Source organism: Alosa alosa, chromosome 6, assembly GCF_017589495.1.
Source record: "Alosa alosa isolate M-15738 ecotype Scorff River chromosome 6, AALO_Geno_1.1, whole genome shotgun sequence".
Lineage (NCBI taxonomy): Eukaryota > Metazoa > Chordata > Actinopteri > Clupeiformes > Clupeidae > Alosa > Alosa alosa.
This window is the reverse complement of record NC_063194.1, coordinates 21,306,774-21,323,339: the sequence shown is the minus strand read 5'-3', so window position 1 is coordinate 21,323,339 and position 16,566 is coordinate 21,306,774.

The window sequence follows — 16,566 nt, the reverse complement described above, 5'->3', positions numbered from 1 at the left end:
CATGATGTTGATACACAGCAAACCATGAATGAATCATCATGCCTATGATCGAAACATAGGGCACATGATCAAATAGCCTAGTTGAGCCTACAGTACTAAATTGTCTGGTATAAACCAAATCCAACTCTCCATGTGTCTGCAGTTAATATTTATGCAATGTTAGAGACATGTTGAAGCAACAAGTTACTAGTCCAGAACACACAGAAAGGAATTGCAACAGAGAAGTTGCCTTTATAATCAACACTATTTGTTCAACAGCATTTAAACAAAGCATTTATAAAATTGAAAAAAATATATTTATAAGAAGTAAATAAAATACTGTTACTGTGGTAACTGTACCACGTATCCCAAGCTTCAAAAAGGCTCCCCATGTCTATGACAGCAGGCGTGACACATAAATTACAAGCTTTGTTTATACCCCACACTGAGCAGCGTGAAAGGCCATCACTCTACAGGGTGTGGTAGCCTACTCTCTAGGATTTATGCACCAAGGTAGCTGAAGTATCCAAAGATTTGTGTCTTGAAATTATCGTGTTTGAAATAAATGTCTTCAGAACAAAAACTTTGGATAAGGCTATATGCTTCTGTTACATGGATTGGGCTGATGGCAGAGGTTGATCAGTGAAGCTAGTTGAGTTTGTTAATCAATAAACATAACAGCTAATGTCATGTTGAGCAGGGAATAGGCTACCATAAATCCTCTCAAATTATGCCCGGGATTGATTCTATTTATAGCGGACAAATAAAGGCAGGTTCCATAGTACGCTATACCATACCAACAATTGTCATCAGTCCACCAGCACTAGAAGACATTGGCTAGATTTAAGTCAATGAAATAACACCTCTTCTTATAACTTTGCTATATTGTTGGTTGGATTAATAAAGTGGTTTTTCCAACCATGGGTCTCAACACTTGCGTTCTTAAGCTCATTGTCTTGCGCCCTTTGGGCTTCTAATTGCCAGAGGCTGAAGCCTACATTTAACACAATTTTTGCATTGACTCAAGGCATAATTAAACAGTAACTCAATTTGAAGCTGCTTGGCTTTCATAAGGTTTCTATTACAGCACAACCCCTATTCAATGAATGGCTGCCTTCTGCATAATAAATAGCGGGTGGAAATCCTGACACTTTTCCACTGCATGAAACATAACAGTGAACCATCAAAATATCTCCCAGGTTCAGTGCCCATCAGTCCCAACATTTAGCAATATAATCCAAACGATCCAAAAGTAAGTGAATCTCAAGATAAAACAAAATGTTATGTGCTTTTGATGGCCTACCAGTATGCGCTCAAGCGAAAAGCATCTCTAATGATGGTTGTTAGTAGACAAACTGGCTTCAGATATCCAACAGAGTGTGAATATAAGATTGCACTCTTACAGTACTATGTAGATGGCTGTGGTTAGTGATGTGATGCTGTTAATGAGTTTACAGTTAGCACTGTTAGTTAGCGCAAGCACATAAACCCTATAAGTTATTATTTGTTAAGCGTATATAAGGCTTTTTTCCTTATCAAAAGTGAGGGCGGCGGCCGTCTCTTCAGCACTACGTAGGACATATCCCCCGTCCCCGTCCCTCCTGCGCCCGGATTGGCTGACTTCTTTTAATCCTTCTAAACTTCGGCGTCAATTTCTGTGAGTGCCGTCCAGCTGGCTCGTGGAGCAAGTTGATGAGCGATCTGATTACCAAGCAAACGGTCCAATTGTTAAATTGGTTACGATACCCGTGAAGTTAATTATGCTATTTAGGTGTTTGTTTTGTGTGGCATATTAATGGTCCAGTGCATGTGGTACTACATACAATTTTGACTTTTAACGTGTCATGCATGTTGTGCGTCTCCTAACAATGTATCAGAAAGTGACAAATCTGGCCGGCCACATCTGTCAAAAGACTCGTCATCAATCATGAAACATCATCAACGCAACCAGTTAACTGCAGGGAGCCAGTTGCCATATACCGGGACAATTAGGTGTGGAGGTGATGCAATTTTTGCATAGAAATTGATAGTTTAGAGGTGTAGACTCCAAGTCTGGCGGATGCACATCTGGCACCCTTTCCGGCGACATAATCTCCCTTTTTGACCATAAAAATAACTAACACAGATGCACATTACTGTATAAACCCATCATGTATGCAGTCATTCAAAATGGTCCGTAAAGAAATTGCTGCAAGCGGTCATTGAAAACAAAATAAAATGCTAGGCTAAAATAATATTTTTAAAACCTTCATTTTACCAGGAAATTAAAACATATATTCTAAAATATAACCATATTCATATCAATTCAATTTTAAAGAAACACATACGCAATGTCGGTAATCATATATGTTCTTACCTTAACTTTCCCGAGTTGAGTCATACTCTCGTGTAGGTATGTGCACTCAAATGCTCTGAATTAGCAGCGGCGTGACACAGCTAGCATGTTGCTATGCTAGCGGGCTCAGGCATTAGCCAGGCGTAGAAGTAATCAAAAACATCACGTTTTCGACTTAAATACAGTTGCCGAGTGGTTGATAAAATGTCTCTGATTACACAACTTGTAACGATATGGCGATTTAGCGAATAAATAGGAGAACTTCTGATGTGTGCGCCTGCAATAGCACTGGGAGTACTTGAGCCTAGCGTAGTAATATTAATTAACACCCTGGTGGCAAATCCTATCCACCACAGAGTTTAAGAATCCATGCCTGATCGACCCCTCAGCCTCACCTCTCGAGGCCGAGGGCACACCTAGAGATGTCTGGGCAGTGGTGTTTCCAGCCATAACTGCATAGCAAAACATCATCCATCCAGCCATCCACCATCACTTCAAAGGTTGCTGGTAATTTTTCAAAACCGCACCAGCCACACCATCCACTGGTTGTTTATTAGCCAGGCTATATGGGTGCTGCGGCGTGAGGCTGAAAGCCCTTGCCTGTTCTAGAAAGAACTGATCAGTAAGCAAATATATTAAAAGGCTAGTCGCTTTTACATTAGCTATGTTTGGCCTATCCCAGAATATCAGCAGCAAACTCAGTCTCTGTCTCATAAAACAAGTCTCCAAATAAAAGCGCACATCGGCTGTTACCCTATTCTGCCAGCTTGTGACAATATATGGGTCAAAATGCATTGCATTCTCCACATTTTAGCTAAATTTTCATGTGTGTGTGTGACTGTGAGTGCACTGGCGATTGGATCAACCACACCAACAAGGAGGAATAAGGGGTGGGATGAAGCCGACTGTCTAAATAAAAATAATATATATAAAAGTATTTAATCAAAAAATTATGTATATTAGAAAGGGGAGAAAAGAAAGAAAAATAAATAATGAATAAACAATTAATAAAGGGTTAGATGAGGGGTGGGGGTTGGGTTTAGGCCAAAGGGGCTGGTTAGGGTGAGGGGCTGGAGTCGGCCTGGGGATTGAGGTTAGCCTGAAGGGTGAAGAACAGGTTAGCTGGCGTTGGTGTTAACCTTATAGAGGGTGGGGCTGGGGTTAGCCCTGGGGTTGGGAGTTGGAAAGCTAAGGTACTGAGGTTGGGGTTAGGCTAAGGGGCTGGGGTTGGAGTTTAGCCAAGTGTGGCTGAGTTAGGTTAGGGGATAGAGGGGTTGGGGTTAGGCTAAGGGTTAGGTTAGGGTTAGGGTAGGGTTAAAACTAGGGACTGGGGCTGAAGAAAAGGTAAGTGCAAGAATTGGGGGCTGGGGTAGGGATAAGACTAAAACCAGGAAAAGTGCTTTATAAGTGCTAAATCAAAAGGTAAAATTCATGAAAACAACCTTTGAAATGCGACACAACACTGCAAAACAAAGGTAAACACATCTAAATTGTGTAATGTGAAAGAATAAAAAGTAAAGTCCTGGGCGTAGTCTCTGGGGGAGTAGAACAACTGGGTGGAGAACTTGAGAGACTTCTAAAAGGAGTAATAACAAAGTAATAATGGATTAATAACATAAGATAATTAACAAGTTTTTATAAATAAGTGAGACTTAAGGACCTATAAAAGGGAAGGAAGGTGTAGCTTTATTGAGAAACAGAAAACAGAGGAGTGGATGAGAGTGAGACCAAGGGGAGAAGAAAGTGTAGAAGTTTATTGATCCAGCTCCGTTCTACTCGTTGCCTCTGTGCTCGGGTCAGCGGGGGTTGCTCGGGACCCTGATACCAAGGTGTGCAGTGCTGTGTTGCTGGAAATGTGTTACTATGTGGGTGAGTGCGTGAGTTCCTAGCAATAGTGTATAGGTGCTTTGAGTCTGGTTTTGATTAAGTGACCTGTTTCTCTATATTACTGTAAGTGACATTTGTGCATGTGATGATGTAGGCAACATTTGGCGGGTGTCTAGTGAGAGAAGTGTGTTAGAGGCAGAAGAAGTGTGACTGAAAGTGGGTGATAAAGTGTTGTGGTTTGAAGAAAGAACCCTGTGGTGATGCCTTGAGTGGGTGATAAAAGCGTTTGTGGTTTGAAGAAAAGAGTCCTGGTGATGCCTTGAGTGGGTGATAAAAGCGTTGTGGTTTTGAAAAGAGTCCTGTGGTGATGGCTTAGTGGGTGATAAAAAGCGTTGTGGTTTGAAGAAAAGAGTCCTGTGGTGATGCCTTGAGTGGGTGATAAAGCGTTGTGGTTTGAAGAAAAGTCCTGTGGTGATGGCTTGAGTGGGTGATAAAAGCGTTGTGGTTTGAAGAAAAGAGTCCTGTGGTGATGGCGAGTGGGGGGCTTCCTGGAGAACCGTGATGTAATAAGGAGGGTCTTGAAGGTTTTGTTTTTACTGAAGGCTGATATGTGTCTGTGATGTTGGAAGTGGGTGTAGGAGGACTGAAAGTGGGTGAAGTTGTTGTTTGAGGTGTGTGGTGCAATTGTGTGGTGGGTTGTGAAAAGGCAGTGACTAATGGAATGAAAAGGTGAGGGGTTGGGGTCAGGAGTGGGGTTGGGGGCATTATGGTGGGAGGGAATAGGTGTCAGAGCGAGGTGGGACAAGAAGGGTCAGGGTGTCTGTTTTGAGTTTTTCCTGAGGAATCTTTGAATATCCAGGGGGCAGAGGGCTCTAAAGAAATTTCTATGTCGCTTCCTGGAGGTCTGTGGGAATGGGGAAAAGTGCAGATCGGTGAAAGCGAATGATTTGTGTGGGCTCTGTGTTGGAGTGGATGATGTAAGAAAAACTGTGGTGAGAATTGATTGTATTTCAGTTTAATTGTAGTGTGGTGTGTGTTGAGTATGTTCATAAAGTCAGTGAATTGGTCTAGTGTGGGTGTCCAGGCGATGATGATATCATCCAGGAAGGCGATAGAAAAAGGGGGTTTCAGGGGACATTTGGCTAATGCTTCTTGCTCCCCACTAAGCTCCTTAAAGATGTTTGCATATCACGGTGAATCTCTGGCCCATGGCAGTTCCATGGATTTGTAAGAACAGTTTATCGTCAAATCCCGAAGTCGTTGTGGGTTAAGCAGATTTCCAAAAGTTGAAGTAAAAGTATTGTCTGGCGTGTGGGATCTGGAAATTGATTAAACTTGTGCTGTACTGATTGAAGGCCTGAGATGGTGTCTATGTTTGTATAAAGACTGTCAACATCGATGGTGAACAGGTAATATGGTTGGGAACTGCCTTGGGCAGGATTTTTATATGAAAATCATATCGTCTTGTATGTTAGGGGCAGCCCGTGGCCTACTGGTTAGCACTCTGGACTTGTAACCCGGATGGTTGCGGTTCGAGCCCGACCAGTGGGCAAGGGCTGATGCCCTTGAGCAAGGCACCCTAACCTCTCACTGCTCCCCGGCCGCCGTTGTAGCAGGCAGCTCACTCTTGCCCGGGATTAGTGTGTGCTTCACCTCACTGTGTGTTCACTGTGGGCTGTTTGTGTTTCACTAATTCACCGATTGGGTTAAATGCAGAGACCAAATTTCCCTCCGGGATCAAAAAAAGTATATACACTTATACTTACTTATGTATGTGGGGTGTTTAGTGAGAGGGATTAAGAAAATGGATTCTGAAAAAAAAAAGAAATGTTATAAGTGGGTGGAGCTACAATCTGAAACTATAGGTCTACCAGGAGGGGACTGTGAAGGGAACTGTCCATGTGTCATTGGTCATTGGATTTTGGGGAGAAGGTAAAAGCCGCGGGGTCTGGGTTGGTCTGGTCGATCAGGAAATCAAATTGTTTTTTGGTTATGGAATGATTGGTATATAATGAGAGAACCAGATTCGCGAACTTTTTTTGTGCTTTGGGTTGAAGGGATTGAGTGATGGATTTGGTGGAGTGGGTTAGAAAGTTGCCTGTTGGCTTCTAGGAGGTATTAGTGAGTGTCTAGGATGACTATTTTGGAACCCTTTGTCGGCTGGTTTTAATGATAATGTTTGTTATGTAGCAAGATGGCGCGCATACACGTTAGCGACCTCTCTCTGTCCCAACCGTCACGGTGTTTTGTTGGTTTAAAAGTGTTTGTCCAAAGTTTTACGTGTTCGCCTCGTCTTACTAACGTCATTACTACAAGTACAGCAGGCAGTTTTAATTGACATCTGCAAAAAAGCAAGTTTTGCAGCGTTCTGGACTTTGCAACAGAGACGCTAAAGGAACTCGGACTACTCCGCCTGCAACAACACCCTGACTCGCCTGCTACTCCCCGAAAGAAAGCTGCCGGGCGGTGTCGCGAAGCAGAAGAGGGCAAAGCGAGGCGTCCGGGCCAGGCTAGCGGCCAGCCCTTCGCCCAGCCATACCATCCATTCTCCTGGCAAATGTACGATCACTGGACAACAAAATGGATCACAACGACTGCTGAGATCAACGAACGGGACAGTAAGTAACTGCTGTGTGCTTTCGTCTTCACTGAGACTTGGTTAAATGACAACATTCGGACTCTGCTGGCTAACCTGGAGCAGCTAGCATGCTATCGAGCAGACAGGGCCATTGTAAAGGGAGGTAAATCCGCGAGGAGGAGAATCTGTGTTTACATCCGTGGCGAATGGTGCGGGACACTGTAGTAGTATGCAAACACTGCTCACCACTGGCAGAGTTTATGATCATAAAGTGCCGTCCTTTTACCTGCCAAGGAAATTACTGCGATTCTGCTAGTCGCAGTATACATCCCGCCACCAACAACAACAGCGATAAGAACGCGGCTCTTAGTGAACTGTACCAGGCTGTCAGTGAACAGCAGGCTGACACCCAGGCGGTTTCACCATCTTCACTGGAGATTTTAACCATGCTGATCTCAAAACTGTACTTCCAAAGCTACACCCAGCATGTTGATTTTCCAACAAGAGGAGATAACATCCTGGACCTGGTCTACACTACACACAAAGGAGCATACAAAGCCACCTCCCCACATTGGACTTTCAGACCATATCACTGTTATGCTAATGCCCGCATACAGACAAAGGGTAAAAGCGAACAAAACCGGTTCGTAAGCAGGTAAAAGTGTGGCCTGAGGGAGCCTCCGATGCTCTTCAAGACTGCTTTGACACAACAGACTGGGAAATGTTTAAGCAGGCAGCCACTTACAACAACGGACAGACATAGAGGGATATACAGACACTGTAACCTCTTACATCACCAAGTGCATCGATGATGTGACCCACACAAAAGACATCATCACTCGGGCTAACTGGAAGCCATGGCTGACAGGGGATGTCCTCAGGCTGCTGAGGGCCAGAGACAAAGCCTACAGAGCTGGGGATGAAGCTGGCATGAAAACAGCGAGAGCCAACCTGTCCCGTGGCATCAAGGAAGCAAAAAAGGAATACACTCACAATACCTCAATACCTCAAGCAGCATCACACTGAGCACAGGGGCCCCCAAGGCTGCGTGCTCAGTCCGCTGCTCTTCACCCTGCTGACGATGACTGCACTGCAACCTACAGCAACAATCACATAGTGAAATTTGCTGGCGACACAACTCTGGTGGGTCTCATCACCAAGGGCGACGAGACTCAATACAGGTTGGAGGTCGACCATCTGACCCGTGGTGCAGGGACAACAACCTCCTGCTGAACGTCAGCAAGACCAAAGAGATTGTTGTTGACTTCGGAGAGGTCACACCCAACACCTGCCACTGACCATCGGACGGTGCTGTGGTGGAGAGAGCTTAGCAGCACCAAATTCCTGGGGTGCACATCAGTGAAGACCTCTCCTGGAACACCAACACTGCATCACTGGCGAAGATAGCTCAGCCGCCTGTACTTCCCTGCGGAAACTCAGGCGAGCAAGTGCTCCACCAGCCATCATGACCACATTCTACCGAGGCACCATTGAGAGCATCCTCTCCAGCTGTATCGCTGTGTGGGGGAAGCTGCACTGAATACAACAGGAAAGCCCTGCAGCGCATAGTGAACACAGCTGGAAAGGATCATTGGTGCTTCACTCCCCTCCCTGAAGGACATTTACACTTCCCACCTCACCAAGAAGCTGACCAAAATTGTGAGTGATGCAAGTCACCCCGCTCACAATCTGTTTGATCTACTGCCCTCTGGGAAGAGGTACAGAAGCCTGCGCTCAAGACTACCAGACTCACCAACAGCTTCATACACCAAGCTGTAAGGATGCTGAACTCTCTCCCTCCTCTCCCCTCAGCTACATAACATCCTGGACATTGGACCCACAATGGCGCCTGCACTACTCCACTTGCACACTTGAACACTTGCACACTTGTACACTTTACAACTTGGTGTTGTTGTCCTGAAAACACAACACTTCTGCTGCTCTTACATAACTTGCACCACTATGCCACTTTCTTTATTACTTAGGTCAAACAGAACTACCCAAGCCTTTTATTGGCCTGACTTTGCACTAGTATTTTATTGACTGTCTATGCACAATTTCAACCAAATTTTGCTGCTCTTATTTTTCATTATTATATGTGCCCTCTTATTTACTTATTTACTTACTTTTTTGTTTACTTGAATGTTATGTTTGTCTGTGGACTTAAATTGGTAAAATATGTCTTGTCTTCACCGTGGGATAGTGAGAAACGTAATTTCGATCTCTTTGTATGTCTGGAACATGTGAAGAAATTGACAATAAAGCTGACTTTGACTTTGACTTTGACTTTGATGTTTGGGTTGTGGCAAAGTTGGAGAATTGCTCTCTTTTCTGCTGAGGAGATGTTGGGGTGGCTGGAGTCAAAAGGGCGGGAGAGATAGGTGGACAGGGAATGGAGGTCTTGCCTGATGAGGGTACGTAGTCTCCCATCCACCTGGGAAGAATCAGGTTCCCAGGTGGAGGGGAGAGTGAATGGGATGGGCTAACGGTGGGGTTTGTGTTTGAAATGATCCTGTAATTTCAAGCGTCTGTGATAACCATGGATGTCCCTTCGCAGTCCCTCCCGGTCCTGGCTGGTGGGTGTGGGAATAAAAGAAAGACCTTTTTCTAATAGTGAAGTTTGTGCAGGGGAGAGAATAAGGGACTTGGACAAGTTGAGGATGAGGGAGTCAGTGTGAGGTGAAGTGTGATTCAGGGTGTGTGAGGGTGTGTCCTGATTTAGGGTCTGTGGAATGTTACATTTAGTTGTGAACACCAGGAGTGGAGGATTTTGGAGCCTATTTCTGGGGTCCAGTGGATGTGATCAAGTGTAGTGGAAAATTGATCTGCTGGAGATGGTTGGAGTTGGGGGAGGTGGGTGGTGATGTAGCGGTTAATCTCAGTGAGATTACTTGTAGTGTGGGTGAATAGAAGGGGAAAAGTTGATAACAGGGACATAAATGTTAAACTTTTTTAAAATCCCCATAGACTTAACATTGCTGATTGTGACATCATAATATGGCCGTTAAGCAATTAGAATCCCTATGGCAGGTGTTCAGGCCACCTGGATCAACTGCCAGTCTCAACTTTAAGCATACAAACTGGCCTTATTAACCCTTTAGGCGCCAGAGGTTTTTTTCCGAAACGATCAATTTTGACATCTTCATTTCAAAAGGCTATATCTTAAGTGATAAGAGATAGACTTTCTGTAAATTAAAGAAATATTAAGGATGACCCAAAGTTTATGTAGAGATTAAATGTTTATATCTAATTTGCATATTATGACGTCATATGGTGGCGGCCATCTTGGATTATAGAATTTTCATGAAAAGTCGCATGTTTGAATGATAAAATGCACCACTTCTTTCCTCCCAAAATGTCCCTCACCTTCTGTATGCTATATTGTACAATACTGAATGCTCAGGTAAATAGTAAGTAGTGAACAATCATTACTAATAAATGGCAGAAACAAACCAAATGCATGTAGCGGTAGACTGGCCTTTTGCTGTAGAGATTTTCCATTTACTACATACAGTAGGCACTCTGATTCCATGTATGAGGCACATATATATTATTCAGATGACACACAAACACAAGTAGACAAGACCTGTTTAGTTCAAAAGCTCATTTGCCTCGGCAAGGCACAGATCAGGAGTGAGATGTGAGACAAGACAAGAGACAATGTTAGTATTTCTTTTTTCTTTTGTTGTTTTTGTTGATGTTTTTTGTTTTTTTTCTTAGCTGACAAAGACACACACATCACAAGGACATGAACACACAAAAAGGAACACATAGTGTATGTCCTAAATGATCAGGGAAATAGATAGCAAATCAACAGTGTAAATCATTACTAATAAATGGCTGACATTTTTTTTTTTATGTAGCAGGCCTTTTGCTGTAGAGATAATGACTCCCTTTTCCTATCCATACAGGGCCGGTATTCCCATCATCTTGTGATAGACTTTGCATGACCTAATGTGTGTGTGTGTGGGAGAGGGAGAGGGAGAGATCGCGTCACCACCTCCACCACGAGCAGCATGGCCAGATCTGCCTCGTGCGCGCGCCGAGTGCAGAGAATTTGCGCAGCTCGGACTAGGCCTACTGTCATTCTCATTGCGACTCCCCACACTGCCACTACGTTCCCCCCTAACTGTCCTATGAGCACTTCGACCTCTTCTAACATACCCAGTGGCATTAGACAAAGGCTCCACCACATTACTGTCGCCGCGATTGTGGAGAGGCACACGTTCAGAAGACAGAAGCTATAGCGCTATGGACATTAGGCTACCTCCAGCCTCGTTCGCCACACCACTAACACCCTGCTAACTTCCCGATGAACACTCCGAACCTGTGAAACATTATTCCCACCGATTCAACGTTTGTGCTTGGTGTAAGCTAAACTATGGAGTAAACTCTCACTTTGTCCAGCTGCATCGTTGCAAGGCAGGGACGCATCTGAAGCCTCACTAAACGAATCACCGTCATTTTCTGAAGGCAGATATTCCCCTTCAGAACACTTCATTTCAGGTAAACTTTTTTGATGCCATTAGACGATAATCTAATGCAAATACTTCGCTGAAGTTGACAATATCGGCTCTGATAAAATAGCTCACCGCACACTAGCTCGGTATTGCACGCACTGATTCACTGCAGCTGTGGCGCCAAAAGTTTTGTTTAAAACATGACTTTTTCCACTTCGGGGATGACGTATGACATGTCTGCCATCTAGTGGAGTGGAGGTCGAGCGAAAATATGACACCCTATTTGACTAAATCGCCCGTTTTATTCAGTACCGCATCTTGTCGACTAAAGTTGACTGTGGCGCCTAGAGGGTTAAGACTACACATCCTGTTCAACTGCTTCCTCTGCCAAAAAAACTGTTTCAAAATAAAAGTCCTCACTACAATATTTCACTGTATTTCACAATTTAACCCTTTAAACTACTGAACTTTTCAACTGTTCAGCCATTGTAACTGTTACTTGTCATCAACTATGACTCCTACCCACTGTAGCTAGTTAGCATGGTTAACATTGTTAGCATAGTTAGCATGCTAAGTTACATTTTTAACAAAACTGCTAAAAATTATTAGCTAAGTTAGCTAAGTAACATGGTTTGCATAGTTAGCATGTTAACATGCTAGTTAACATAGTTAGCAGAACTGCTAAAAATGATTATCTAGGTTAGCTAAGTCACATGGTTAGCATAGTTAACATGTTAACATTGTTAGCATGTTAGTTAGCATAGTTAACATAACTGCTAAAAATGATTAGCTAGGTTAGCTAAGTCACATGGTTAGCATAGTTAGCATGTTAACATGCTAATTTACATATTTAGCATAACTGCTAAAAATGATTAGCTTAGCTAAGTCATATGGTTAGCATGTTAACATGCTAATTTGCATAGTTAGCATAACTGCTAAAAATGATTAGCTACGTTAGCTAAGTCACATGGTTAGCATGTTAACATTGTTAGCATGCTAGTTAGCATAGTGAGCATAACTGCTAAATATGATTAGCTAGGTTACATGGTTAGCATGCTAGTTAGCATTGTTAGCATAACTACTAAAAATGATAAGCTAAGTTAGATAAGTCACATGGTTAGCATAGTTAACATTGTTGCAATGCTAGTTAGCATTGTTAGCATAGTTATCATTATAGTTTTGACTAAACTATTAGAAAACATTAAGTAATATGGTTAGCATTGTAAGCATAACTGCTAAAAATTAATAGCCAAGTCACATGGTTAGCATAGTTAGCATTGTTAGTATAACTGCTAAAAATGAATAGCTACGTCACATGGTTAGCATTCTTATTATTTTAGCATAACTGTTATAAATTATTAGCTAAGTTAGCTAAGTTACATAGTTAGCATTGTTAACAGCATTAGCATTATTAACATTTTAAAAAAACTGCTAGAAAACATTAGCTAAATTAACTAAGTTAAGTAACTTGGTTAGCATTATTATCTTTGTTAGCATAGTTAGCATAACTGCTAGAAAACATTAGAAGCATTGCTAACATAGTTAGCATGTTTAGCAAAACTACTAGAAAACATTAGCTAAGTAGCCTGGTTAGCATAGTTAAAAATGTTAGCATAACTGCTAGCAAACATTAAAGCCATTCCAACTTTCAGTTATCGTCAAATATCTACCTATACACAGCCATTAAACTATTTGAATATCAACATTCATTAAACTTCCAGTCTGTCAACAACTTTTAAACAATTTACCTTCAACTTTTAAACGGTCTACTTTTAAACTATCATTAAACTATCTATCTATTAAACTAGCTGTCTATCAACAACTTTTAAACTATCTACATTCAGCTTTTAAACAGTCTACTTTTAAACATTCCAACTTTCAGTTATCGTCAAATATCTACCTATACACAGCCATTAAACTATTTGAATATCAACATTCATTAAACTTCCAGTCTGTCAACAACTTTTAAACTATTTACCTTCAACTTTTAAACTATCATTAAACTATCTATCTATTAAACTAGCTGTCTATCAACAACTTTTAAACTATCTACATTCAGCTTTTAAACAGTCTACTTTTAAACTATCAACTTTTATTAAGCTATGCAACCACCATGTCTGTTCTAGGATCATTTTAACTATACATGATATTTTACATCACAACTTTTGCATTTTCATGCACTGGTATTTCCTTGGGAATTGTGTTTCTAGTTAATATTTGGAATGCTGTGTTGTTGTAATCAGTATTGGTCATCCCAAATAAATTAATTAAATGTGTGTGTGTAGTTCTTCATCAGACTCATGTAGGAGTCTGTGTGTGTGTGTATATGTGTGTGTGTGTGTGTAGTGCTTCAGACTCATGTAGGAGTCAACACTATTAAAACTATATCTGCATTATTTGTTTTTACTCTGTATGATATCCCATCATATTTTTTTAGGGCTGTCAATCGATTAAAAAAATTAATCTAATTAATTACATACTCTGTAATTAATGAATCTAAATTAATCACATATATAATTTTTGCTGTGAAAGTATTTTAAATATTTCAATTCAAATGATTCAATGAATAATCAGCATTAGATACATTAAAGTTAGCCTGGGTGTTCCCATGCTGCCTTGCGCGCGATTTGATTCACGCTGCTAAGGCAGCCTGGAGACCATGGAGCAAATTTTCGCCTGAGATAGGGAACCAATCACAGAACAGGGGGGAAAGCAAGACGATGATGAGCTATGCACAGACACATTTGATAGACATCCGTGGCACCCAATAAACGGATCTGGGCATTTTTTTCAAATACGAGAAAATGAACGTTTGGTTCCCAGACCACGTCTCATTGAGAAGTGGTGGCGCTAGCCAGGCTACATTAAAGTTCAAAAACTCTTTTATTCATATTTCATGCCTTCAGACGTTTAACATGTGTCATTGTGGCATATGTGTAACACAGTAACGTAGGGGACACAATGAAAATAAATGAACACTCCCCTCAATGTCAACACTTTTTCCCCTGCATGTGCCATAAATAAACTCAGGCAATTCCATTGCTTTTTGTGTAGTTGAGCATACATCTTCAATAAAAAAACTAACCCTTTTACCACAAAAATCAACAAAGCAACAATTTTTCAAGTTGTAGTAGACACATCTGCCAGTCACTGAGACGAACTAGCTTCTCTACATTCTCAGAGCTCAAGGCTGCCCTCTTTTTTTGGACTATGTTACCTGCAAGTGAAAAAAGTCTCTCACAAGGAACAGAACTTGCAGGGGCAGCCAGATATTTGCGAGCCAGGACAGACAGCTGTTGATGGGCTCGTGCATGAGTTGCCCACGACCACTGCAGCGGGCATTCCTCCATGCTAATGCTGGGCTCTGCTTTGTAGTGGTTCAGAGCCCTGCTTGGTTCCACCATGTCATCATCTGAGTCTGTGTCTGAAGCAAAGAGAAGGAGGCTTCTCTTTTTCGGTGGCTCTTCTACAGGTTCTGGGGTAGCCGTACTGGGTTTATTTTGTAGCAGTAACTGAAGGATTGTCCACACTGCTTCTCTATCTCCTTTTTTAAGACACTTCAGCGGGGGTCTAATGCTGAAGCTATGTTGAGCCATCCATTGTTGAGGTTTGCTTGCCGTTCAGACAGGTCCTTTTTAAAGGCAGTCTTGAATTTTCCAATATAGGCTGGGTCCCCGTCCGAAACTTCCATTGTGCGGTACAGGTGGCAGAGAGCAGGCAACACCACAGAGCAGGAAACATAAGTCTCACCTCCAAGGAGCTCAGTCACATATCTGCAGTGGATGACAAGAGATGCACACAGTGCATTAGGCTATATCAGTCATAGTAGCCTAGCCTACTTAAACAATTTGCAAAATAAAGTACTGTAAATTTCTTTAAAATAAATAAAAAAGACATTTTGTGTGTGTGTGTGTGTGTGTGTGTGTGTGTGTGCGTGCGTGCGTGTGTGTGAGCTTTTACCTGCATGGTTCAAGGATGGTTTTCAGCCTCTGAAGTTTGTCCCACTCAGATGTAGTCAGCATAGTCAGCTTGTGCTTCTGTCTGCTCAGTGTAGCCTTGATAGCCTCCTGGTTCTCGAGGAGACGAGAGATCATGGCGAGTGATGAGTTCCATCTTGTGGTAACGTCCTGAATCAGACTTTCGGTCACTTGTCCAAGTTGATTGTGCTGCTGGTGGAGCTCCTCTGTATTGGCAGGGCTATGTTTAAAATGTCCCACTATCTTACGACACTTTGCCAATGTGTCACAAAACCCACTGTCTGTGAGGCAAACAGTAATGCTTCTCTGTAACATATGAGCAACACAAGGCATGTGCTCATATGAAAGCTTTCTCGCCGCAGCGATCATGTTTCGGGCGCTGTCTGTGCCGACTGTGGTGATATAAGATGGTAAAGGACTGAATTCACACAGGTAAAATGACGGAACTCCCATTGATTGGCCTGTGAATCGACAGGAGGCATTTTATGCTCTGCAATCAGGTTAGGTAGGGGCAGCGAACAGGTAGGGCCTATTGTTTGTCAAGTTGGACTACGTGAGTGTGGAGTATTGTCACACTATTATGGATTACCCTTTTCCTAGGACGGATAACGTTGGACATTTTTACATTTTCCTATATCCAATGAATTCGGTGGATAGAAGAACTAATTTCTTCCATCTTTGCATCTTGGCTGGCTAGTCTAACTTTCCGCTTTTTCTGCGCGCTCTTGGACTTGATAGAAGCGACTACTAGCGTTTCACAACGCGAAACTGCTAACGTTGATGGGAGGTGTAGTTTTTATGTTGCATTCACGACGTGATTCTATGGTTTGCACCAGTAATGTTTCTCGATGTTGCGGTGTATTTTGTAGACAAACATTGACATGGTTAGAAGTCATTCGCACCAGTGCGCCTAAATATTTTTTTGCACTCGCACGGCATCATTTTTACTCGCATGTGCAAGTGAAATGGGCGCACTGTAGAGCCCTGATTTAAACCAATGAGAATGACATCTGCCATTCCCTTTACTGGCGCAAAGCGCGATGTCAAATAAATGCATCGGTATTTTGACATTCAACGGCGCATTTGAAGGAGGCTGCATGCGAGACCGTATGGAATAGTCATTCCACTAAACCATGCTTTACTAAAACCTAGCCTAGCCTTCACGCATTTTGAAGTGAAACTAACTTCAACATGGTGTCAGTCAACGACAAGACAGTTATATGCAGTTACTTTCACTATTGACTGACAATGGGTTACCATCGAAAACATAGGCTGGAAAAAGCAACACTTACCCTAATATTGTTCAAATGATTATCCTGCAGAGGAGTAGCTTGTATCTCGTGACAGTGCGTCTTCAGCCGTGCTCCATACGTGTCTCTCGCCTCTCCCCTAATCACTTTTAACCGTCAT